Genomic DNA, 10,407 nt, shown 5'->3' with positions numbered 1-10,407 from the left:
TACAGGATGTTTGTGCTGAAGAATTGTCAGTCAGACTCAAATTTGGATATTCTGAAATTTGAGACAATTAACAAATGTTAAGAGGAAAAAAAACTGAAGAGAGGCTGTCATAGACATGGTAAGTACATAAACATCTAAGAAATCTTCATACTGGTGTCATTCTTTCAAGCTCATATTCACATCAGAGAGGGTGCTGCAGCTCTGGGGACGAGACAAGCGTATTGTGCAGAGCTGCCATCACAAAGTAGAGGTGCTCAACTCAGCCCTCTCAGCGTTCAGCTAGCGATCCCACAAGTTGAGAAGAAGATGGAAAAGATTAGGTCAGCGCTGGCTTCCACGCTTGCAACTCGATCCTACAACAAGTCCAACGCTTGATCAAAAAGCTTTGGTGACTTTCTAGCTCCATTTCAGCAGAAAATGTGTCTTCGGAACTATCCTTCGAAACACAGGAGGTGCCTCAGTTAAAAAAAAAAAAAAAGAGTTCACATAAAAAAAAAAAAAAGACTAAGTTGTGGCACAACACATGCCCTCTGGTTTTCTTTTTTGAAGACAATACAAGCCAGAATATGCATACTGCGCAACATGACAAGGTCTGCAGAATGGCTGAAAAAACTTACTATAAGGTGGAGACAGTGAAGACTTACTGCTTTCTGGATAATAAGCTTTTACAAAGTCTAGTTTGATTATTTCTAGTCGATAAGACGGCAGCTATCGAGGATTAAATGACAGCAACAATCTCCTGTTTCTGTAATATGTTTCTAGTTTGCTGACTAACTTGTGCCCAATACACATAAACCAGCTTGACAAGAATCACAAACATCCTGTAATTAAGCGTTCTGCTCCAAATGGCACTGCTGATTTGGAAATGACATTAAAGTAACTAACATTTCTTATTGTGTGCTACTGTACTCTGTTAGACAGTACAGTGTGTTGTTTTGCTCATTTTAACGATCTGTTAAAAGCCTGAGTGGATACATGCCAGCATAAGGTAGCGTTCAGAGGGACTACCAAGAGACCAAAACATGATAGATTGTGTTTGTTCTTTTCATAGGGTTCTACCATCATCTGGTTGATTAGAAGCAATCAGTTCACAATTTGGCATAAAACCATTTTACCCTTAAGAACTCCCAGTAGCAGCCTTTGAAAAATGAAGCCATTTGTTACGTATTTTGTTTTCGCAAATGAAGCATCATAAATAACATCTGTCAGTTACCACAGAGATCTCCGTTGCTTCTCAACTGATCCAAAACTGTTGTTTAGGTACAGCCTAAGAGACAACTAAAGATCATTATTCACTGGATTCTGATAGTTTTATGTACCACAGCAACAACTCAGTGGTCAGTGGAATCTAAAACTACTTTACTGTTTCTTTTTAATTTGTCCAAAGGAAATGGAGAACTACGCTTATCAAATGCCCATAAAACAACAAAACTGAATGCATTTTCTTTCAGTAGTGGAATGAGTTGGTTTTTTTTTATACTGAACTTTAAAACCATGGAAAATAAGAGATACTTGATTAGTTTTTAAAAGTAATCCACTCTTCTTTTTTTGCCCAGAAAAGTGTCTCACAACTGCATTTTTAAAAGCATTTGACTGATTTGCTTTTGCACTTCCTTTGTGTAGTAATACTAATCATTAAAGACAAAGATGAGATGGAATAGATGGATCCATAATCTGATGCCTTTCAGGTTGCTTCATATAAAGACGATTTGTAACTAATGCGGGGTTTGTAACCCTACCCAGGTGAGTCAGTCTTCACTTCAAGAGACAGCAACGCAAAGTAGAACACTTATGAAAACACAGAAAATATCACGTAAGGTGCATGCCATTCCCAAGTTTGAGCTGATTTCATTTTCAGCTCCTCACTTTCTCTCTGGTATTTTACCAGACTAAGTCCACTGTACAGCTCCCAAGAGAAACAAAGGCCAGCAAACGTCACCTTTCACATGTTTTAATAACATCTGCAAGGGACGGAGTAAGACAGCCTTTCCCCGAGTTTCTCAAGAGTGCCAGCTTCTCCTCTGCCAGAGACCTGCAGGCCCAGAGTCTTTTGCTAGACATCTTCCCCCTTTTAGGCAAAGACTGATATTTTCACAATTTTTTCACAACTCTTAGGTTTTCTTCAGCAAGGAACCAGCTAGGAATCCTTTTTTGGGGCAAGAAAATATTTTCCCTTTCTTATTCATAGAAAGTCTATGTTACAAGTAGTTGGAGGAAATACTTAGTGGAAGAATCAGATTCTTCCACTCTGTTCTTATGCTCTTCCCTAGAGATGTGCCCATATAGATGTTCCTTCCCCAGAGATGTATCTGTATAGCCAGGATCAATTCAGTCAAACGGCAAACTGATGCTAAGAACTATGGAAAGCTTGAAAACAACTCAATGAAAAAAAAGATATTTAATTTAACAGAAAATAGTCAAGCTTCTGTTACATATTTTGACTTCTAAAAACATCACGATACACGATGGAGATTGAGCCCATAATCAAGAGCATCTCAGAGCAGCCTCTGCCCTGGTGGCCTCATATCATCACAAAACAAATCGCTCTCAAAAAACCCCACAACCCAGTGTTTTCAATACCTACAAACTGAAACACCAGTAGTTTTCAGTGTCTTTCTGTGACTATTTCTTGACAAGCTGCCATCAAAAGGTCACCATATGTTAAAACGACTGTTTTATCAAACTCTTGTACATGACACAAGTCCCACCCAGCCACCGCCAGCACCAGAATGAAGCGCCATCACGGCACCAAAGGAAACAAGGGTGAGTTGACACTTAAAATATTCCAGCAGCTGCCGTTGGATACATTTAGGACAAAAAGTTTTATTGCGCAAAAGGTGCTCAAGAGCAGCGTCTTCCTTCACGCCACTCACTGTGAGGGGGGGCAGCGCTAAGGGGGCGCACACACACACAAACACACACACACAAACAAACACACACACACAAACAAACACACACACACAAACAAACACACACACACAAACACACACACACAAACAAACACACACACACACACACACACACACAAACACACACACACACAAACACACACACACACACACACAAACACACAAACACACACACACACACACACACACAAACACACACACACAAACACACACACACAAACACACACACACAAACACACACACACAAACACACACACACACACGACGACAGCCTTAAAGGGGGGAGGACGGGCGCGACACGCGACGATGTCAGCCCTAAAAAGGGAGGGGAGCAAGCCCTACGGCCTTGGAGCGCTGGAGGGACCGTCCCCCGCCGTCCTAGAGCAGGAGCCCGCTCGCCCCCAGCCAGGCCGCGCCGCGGGCTCGGGCTCCCCACTCGTGACAGCTGAGGCGACTCAAGGCCGTTTCCGAGCCCGGCCCCCGCCCCTCCCACCTAAGCCCGAAGCAGGGCGGGCGCCGGCCCGAGGTGACTCCGCCAGGACCCCAAGCGAAACGGGGAACCCCCGGGGAACGGGGCCGCGGGACCCCGCCGGCCCCTCAGGGGAGGAACCCGCCGCGTTCCCACTCACCCAGCGCGCCGCCGACACCACCGCATCCCCTCCGCGCCGCTTCCGGGAGCGCAGCCAGTTCAAAACAACGCCCGCCCCTATTGGCTGCGGGCGCCCCGCCCTCCCGCGCGCTATTGGGGGACGGCTCCCCCGCCTCTCCTCCTCAGGCTGTGATTGGCTGGCTCGCACACCGGTGCCCCGTGGGCGCCGCCCTCACCCTTTCCCCGCACTGCCCCGGGCGTCGCGGTGCGCCGCCATGAGGGGGCGCCGCCATGAGGGGGCCGCGGCCTCCCGCCCCCGGCCGGCCCCGAGGCCTGCCGCCGGGCCTGAGGCGCAGCTGGCCCGCGGCGTCTTGAGAGGAGGAGGTACTGGAGGCCCGGCACCTCCACCGCAGCCCAGTATCCGTGTCCCCCACGGTGGTTCGGAGAGGTCGTCTCTGGTATTGTATAGTACATGGGCTGCTGCTTGGCTGCCTGTCCTGGTTTGAGCAACACAGGATTAATTTATCTTCTAATGCTTGGGAAAACCGCACTTTTAGAAGACTCTGGTGTGTGAATTTGTGAAAGTATTTCCTTTATAGCCAGCTATGGTTTGCAGGTTTCAAGGTCTTGGTGTTTTCGAGCCTTGCCAGGTGCAGGGATGAGGAGGTGCGAGACCTGGGCACTTGACTCAAGCTGACGACAAGGTTATTTCATACCATGAACATCACATTCAATATAAATTAGAAAGTTTGCCGAGGAGTTCTGTCTCTCCCTTCATGGCTGCGATCCTGAGAACTCCTTGCCCCAGTGCTCGAACGCTGAGCCCTTCCCTTCCTTCTGAAGCTGCAGCACTCGCAGTGTCCAACATGTAGTGTTTTATTAATGTTAATTATTTAATCTTATTCTGTTAAATCTATTTATATTTCAACCCTCAGTTGTCCTTGTTTTTTCCCTGACTCCCCTTCCCGGGTGGGGAAGGGTCCTTGGGTGATAGACTAATTGTCTAAATGACAATAAATCGTTGTGGGTTTCTCAAACCATGACACCACCTCACCCTGTTTCCAGTATGTTTTGTTTCCAGGTATGAAATAATAACATCAAAAGCCCAATCTGAGCTTCAAAGGGCTCATATCCCTGAGAACTGATAGACCCAGGACCGGGTTGTTGACAGTCTTGGTGAGTTTGGATGTAGATGAGGTCAGTGTATGGGATGCGTTAATGACCACCGTCAGGAGAGACTCCGCTTCCAGAAAGGTCCCAAAGTCATTGAGCCCTGAGTTTGCAATGTTGTGAATTCAGGCCAGGACAGCTTTCCTGAGGATTGAGAAAACACAAGTGACAAAGTCAAATTTGCTTTCAGTTATTAAGCACGGCATGATAAGAACTGATAATTAAACATTTAGTAATTTTACTTAGATGTGCATACTTAGGCTGGGATTGGATCTGTGCCACCTCTTTGTCCTTTTATACTGAAACACTAACTAACTTACTCGTGGGTTTTTCAGACAAGATTTCAAACTTTATTTCTGACTTTTTTTCACAGGTGGCAGTAGAGGGTTTCAGTGGAGCCTATAAATTGGAAATTTTTTATGGTGAAGCCTTTAAGGAAAGACCAGGAGAGCCTTTACTGCACTTCTAGGGTCTAACACTGATAAACACAGTCCATGCAAGATATGGGACTCTAAAGAAAAGAACTCCCGGGGGTATATGAGTGTGTAAGGTAGCTCATGAGGCAAAACCTTTCATCCTGGATGCAGAAAACCTGAAGTCAATTGTTAGCATTTGCCACTGGCATATGACATTGAGCAAGTTCATCTCAATAGTTTCCTTCTCCATCGTCAACAACAGGATGATGGCAATGACCTTCGCAAGGTCTTTTGAGATCTACTGATGAAAATTGCTGGGTGAGTATATTATCATGACTATTTGTACTATTGCTTTTGAAACACAGTAATAGATTGTAGTTATTACCTACATATATATACCCATATATATGGGTACATATACCCATATATCAAGCTTGATACATATAAAGCTAAAATATATTTATGTTTTCAGGTACAGAGCTGTTACTTAAAACAGTTATCTGATGAATAAGTAGACAAATTTTAAGAATATCTTAATCCCCATTATGTTAAAATCGGTAAAATGCATGCATATTAAATGCAATTTATTGTTCTTTGCTGTCCCTGTTTCTCTGAGTATAGACTCATCACTCCGACCAAAGATTATTTAGGTTCTATGCTTGATAGCCATTAAAAATCGTCAGGTGACAGGTCTGCGTACCTTCAGTAGGAGTCACATCCGTGGAAAGAAGAAGAGGAAAACTGTCCATAGGCTTAAAACTTAATGGTGTTAGGTTTTACTGATTTTTTTTTCATTATTTTTAATACATATGGGAAGTTGGAATAACTTCAGAGTTGTTTAAAAACGTTTTTTTAGGGACCTTCACAAAACCATCCCTCTGCAAGGATCCGTGCACACCAGATTTGGTGGCCATTCAGACGCTTCCCTCTCTTTCCTGTGTCTGTTTTCTGTTCTGCCCCAGCCAGCTCGGTTAGTGTTGTCCCTTGGAGACCCTGTCCCCGGGGATCTGTCTATAGCTCCCGTTGTCCGTTAAACTCGGATGTCCGATCCCAGCGGCCGGTGATCCCGTTCCCAGGGTAAGCACCTTCGGTGCGGCGAGCGGCGCTGGCCGCCAGCTACGCACCAAGCGGCACCGTAGGCAAAAGTGACGGACAGTCCCGCCGGCCAGTGCCGCGCCGAGCGGCCGGCGAGTGGGCGGAACGGGGGCTAAAATGCACCAATGAGGTTTTGGTTGCTAGGCGCGACGGCAGAGGAACGAGCCAATAGGAAAATTCGCGGAGCGGCAGCAGCGGGCCGGTTGGTGTGCCGGGCCGCGGGCGGGCAGCGCGAGGCAGGGGCCGGCAGCGGCGGCGCTGCCCTCCCCGTCCGCTGAGGCGGTGGGGCGGGCGGGCGCGCCTCGACCCTTCCGCCAGTGCTCCCCCCCCAGGTGTGGACGTTGGGGGGTGATGAAAAAAAAATAAAACAGAAATAGTTGGAAAGACGGTAGTGCGGCGGGCTGAGGGGGAAGCGCCGTCCCCTCCCGCTGGGCCTCTCCTGAGGGGCGCGGGGGCCCTTATTTTTTGTCACCGTGGTGTGAGCAGGACACGGGTTTTTTCAGCCTCGGGCCCTATTTCGGAGCGGCCCTGGGGCTCCTCCGGCGGGGGCGAGCGGGCCCGGCGCGCTGGTGGCCGCGGGTGCCTGAGGGGAGTCATCGCTCAGGCGCTGCGTGGAGGTCTCCTGCGAGGAGAAACCCCTGCTGGGCTTTAAAAACGCAGCCCAAAATCACGGTAGAAGAGGCACATGTAAGAGAAGGGTTAATGGCTGCTTCCCCCTCCTCCCCCCGCGGGGTGAGGATGGTCGCGGATACCCTTTGTAAATCGGAATGTGGCGGTGGGAGGGGAGAAGCGGCCCGACCCCCCGGGCTGGGCGGGCAGGGCGGCGGCCGGGCGGCTGCCGGGGATGCGGGGGGCGAGCGGCGCCCGCTGAGGTGCTGCCCAGCCGCTGCCGGGGGCTTTCCTCACGAGTTGGGGGGGGGTTCTTTTGCCTTTTTTAAATTTTTTTTTTAATTTTTTTTTTTGGTACACCCGCCCCCTCGGAGCCAGCAGGAGGAAGGAAAATAAGCTGAGGACAGAGAAATCAGAGAAGCCGGAGGAGATGGTGAGCGGATGGTGGGGTCGGGGGGAATGAATGAGGTTGCCGGGGTATTTTCTGGGAGAGGTTCTCGCAGGGTGTAGTGCGTTTGGGGCGATTTTGCATCACGGTTGCAGGCTAGCCGCCTTTGTTTGCTAAAGATTGGTGTGTTTAACAGCGTTCATCAGTTTATTGCGAGATGCGCAACGAGGAGTTGATGTATGCGAGTGGCTGAAATTCCATACGCAAGCGACCCCTAAACAAACCAACATTGTGTTAATCCTGCAATATGATGGGCAGATCTTGTCATGGAGGGAAGTCATTGCTCAGGTTATTTGTGGCATGCATAGGAGATGAGTCTCTGTAGCAAAGACCAGACAAAACTAAGCTATTTCTTTACAAACGTGAAATCTACCAGACTTAAAAGCCAAAGTTAGTTATTTTTTTTCTTTTAATTTTCTCTGCAGTATTGCCGTACATGATTAAAACCTAATGTTTGCAAAACTTGATCAACTCTTTAAAATGTTCACTTCTGGCATGCAAATAGTAAAGACTGTCTTTCCCCCCACCTCTTTTTTTTTTAATGTAGGCACTTGTTTGTGTATGTGGAAGGGGGAATTCTGACAACGTGTACTTTGCTTTTTACAGTGTGCTGTTGTGCCTTAGGTAGGTCGCAGTACAAAATGTAATTCTTAGCATGTTAAAAAAAAAAAAAACTCAAAACCTAAGCAGATTTTTTTGCATCAAGTGGAAACCTGGTTTTATATCAATAATATCTTAAACGCTAGATACAGGTTTGTGGGGGGATAAAACAGCTGTTTTGTATTAATGGAAATGCTTTATGGTAAAAATCCTGATCCTAAATGACAGAATATTGACATTGGCTGATTGTATCTTCCTGTGGATGAAGTGCTGCAGTCTGGATTAAGTACATTAGCCCTTTAAGGTTCTGTAAATTTAAACATATTTTGTTTACAAAATTGTGCAGGACTGCATGGTGCAGTAGTAAAATCTGAAATTTTAGTGGCTTTAGAAATGTTGCAAGACATTGCAAAGGAGAAATATTGCAGCTTAGTATTATGTCTGCGGTGGAAAAAAAAAATTTGTTATAATAAAGTAATACAGCATGTACGTGGTGATTAAAGCAACTAAAGGGGCTGGATCGTTTGGAGTTTCTACAGAAAAAAATAAGTTATGAACTATGCTGTGATCTTCATCATGCAAGATATTTGGATGGCTGGCTGTTAAATTTATTTTAAGCAACATCTCTGTAAATGCTTGTCTGAAATATTTAAATTATATGCTCCATTAGGCAAATGGATTTATCTTCCCATTGCTTGGCTAAAGGAATGTACTGGGAGGGCAAGGTTTATAAGAACAATACAGTGTGACTGCATAGTTTCACTGCATAGTTTATCCTCCTGTATTGTTCAGAGTTGCATAGAATCTATTTTATTTGACAATGGTGATCTTTATAAAGTTGACTTTGCTGATTTTGTTTTTATGCCATAGTTGCTGTGAACATAAATAACTGAATTTCAGTTGTTATAACAATAGATTTGACCTACTACTTAGCTAGAATGAACAAAAAATCATTCCCTTCTTTGATTTTAATCTATTCATTCAAAATCTCTGCAATGGATTTCGGCATCAGCAGTTCTTTAATATTGGAAGAACTGGTAGGAGTTACAAATAGAGAGAGTTTCCCGTGATATTGAGCTAGGACACTGCACTAGAAATGGCAAAATTCCTCCCTTTTACTTGTACTTCAAATTTTGTGCAAACTGCAGTTTAGAGAAGATATCTTATCCTGAAGACCATCTGCATGCATATTACAGTTACATAAAACTAAGCTTCTCTATTTGATTTTATGTAATGCAACATGTTATTTCTGCAGTGCTTTTGGTGGATCTTGCTTAGTGTCAGAATTTATATACTGTGAGGAAAACCTGTTAGAATTCTTGTGCTACCAGGTTTATAATTTGTTGCTCTTAATATTTTATTGTGTTAGTATAAATCATTGACACAAACATCGTAAACAAATGCTGTAGCAGCTAAGTGTGAGATTACATTTAGCTTATGTATTTACAGTTTAACCAGAGTATGACAGGATCTTGTCTAGTGTGAGTGTGTTCTGTTCCTAATAGCCATCATAGCAATCTTTAAAGCGTAAAGGTCGGGTCAAATTTTTTACTTCATTGCCTGCCTCTACAGAAGAAGGAGGAAAAAGACCAACTCTAGAGTTACACCAATAGGGATAGGGAAAGAATTTATTGGATGTGTTGTGGGCAGTTACCTTCTTCAGACTTCATATGAGTCACCTGGAAATTGGCATTGAGATTTTTGTTAAGGTAAAAATCCACATATTTTTAGAAAAGTGTTTTTTCCGTAATGCAAAACATTTAGGGTATACATGTAACTTGGCAAACATATTTTCTTTGGAAAAGGGCGTAAGCAGTATCATGGGTTTAAGCATTAAAATCAGAACTAGGAGATCTTGAAGTATTCTCTTAAATTCCAGGTAGGATGTGGTCTACATGTGTGCTGAAGCAGGAAGGTTACCCACCTATCTTGATATCTGAAAAAAGTAGCAGCCATCTTAATGAAGTCTTTTTTTATTTCCCTCAGCTAAATTGTGTAAAACAAACCCAGACCCAAAAAACTGTGGTGCAGGTTTTTTGTCCTTGTTTGCCCTTTTCACTCCAACTCACAGGCAACCCAAAACAAGCTGTAAAGCTGCTTCTGGTTCTGTGTGCTGAGGTTCTAGAGGTCTAGAACTTCTGCATTAGCTTAGGTTGCATTCGTTTTTTGATGGTATGTAAGACAAATAACTAATTCTAGTGAATCAAATTTTTCTTATGTGTCTGCTTTTCAGCAATGTTGTAAGAACAGGCAGCTCAATTTAGGAATATCCAATGCTTTGAAGGGCTTCGGTCACCACTCTAGCAGTCGCATTTTCAAGAAGTAGCATCTTTGGTGTGTAAATGGCTACTCATTTAATAGTAAGTGGACAGCATCTATTATCATTAACTTATACACACTACATCAAACAAAACATCAGTTTAGCGTCCTGATGAGACTCGTTGATTGTCACTGGGTTCAGCATAGTTTGACATTTTGACCCACCAAAATACATGCCTTTCTTGGAACATCAGCTAATCTTGGGGATAAAAAAATGTACAAGAGACCAAGTAGGAATGTGTATATGGGTAG

At 44.5% G+C, this 10,407-nt stretch overlaps 2 protein-coding genes across 6 annotated transcripts in view; one reads left to right on the top strand and one right to left on the bottom strand.

Moving 5' to 3' along the window:
- TANGO2 (transport and golgi organization 2 homolog) overlaps window positions 1-3,636 on the bottom strand; it is a 32,212-nt gene extending 28,576 nt beyond the window's left edge. The window contains exon 1 of the mRNA XM_054219369.1: window positions 3,539-3,636. The gene's annotated coding sequence lies outside the window, so the exon portion shown is untranslated. The remainder of the gene's footprint in view (window positions 1-3,538) is intronic.
- Window positions 3,637-3,818: 182 nt separating this feature from the next.
- The window catches only part of ARVCF (ARVCF delta catenin family member), a 278,074-nt gene continuing 271,485 nt past the window's right edge, over window positions 3,819-10,407 (top strand). For 2 of the 5 annotated variants that reach the window (XM_054219507.1, XM_054219503.1), the window contains exons 1-3: window positions 3,821-4,674; window positions 5,042-5,402; window positions 7,167-7,221. The gene's annotated coding sequence lies outside the window, so the exon portion shown is untranslated. Of the gene's footprint in view, window positions 4,675-5,041; window positions 5,403-7,166; window positions 7,222-10,407 lie in introns of all 5 variants that reach the window. The other 3 variants (XM_054219498.1, XM_054219497.1, XM_054219504.1) reach the window with 3 other exon arrangements.

Source organism: Rissa tridactyla, chromosome 13 (genome assembly GCF_028500815.1).
Source record: "Rissa tridactyla isolate bRisTri1 chromosome 13, bRisTri1.patW.cur.20221130, whole genome shotgun sequence".
Lineage (NCBI taxonomy): Eukaryota > Metazoa > Chordata > Aves > Charadriiformes > Laridae > Rissa > Rissa tridactyla.
Note: the sequence above shows the minus strand (reverse complement) of the source record. Positions and strands in the feature narration are given on the sequence as shown.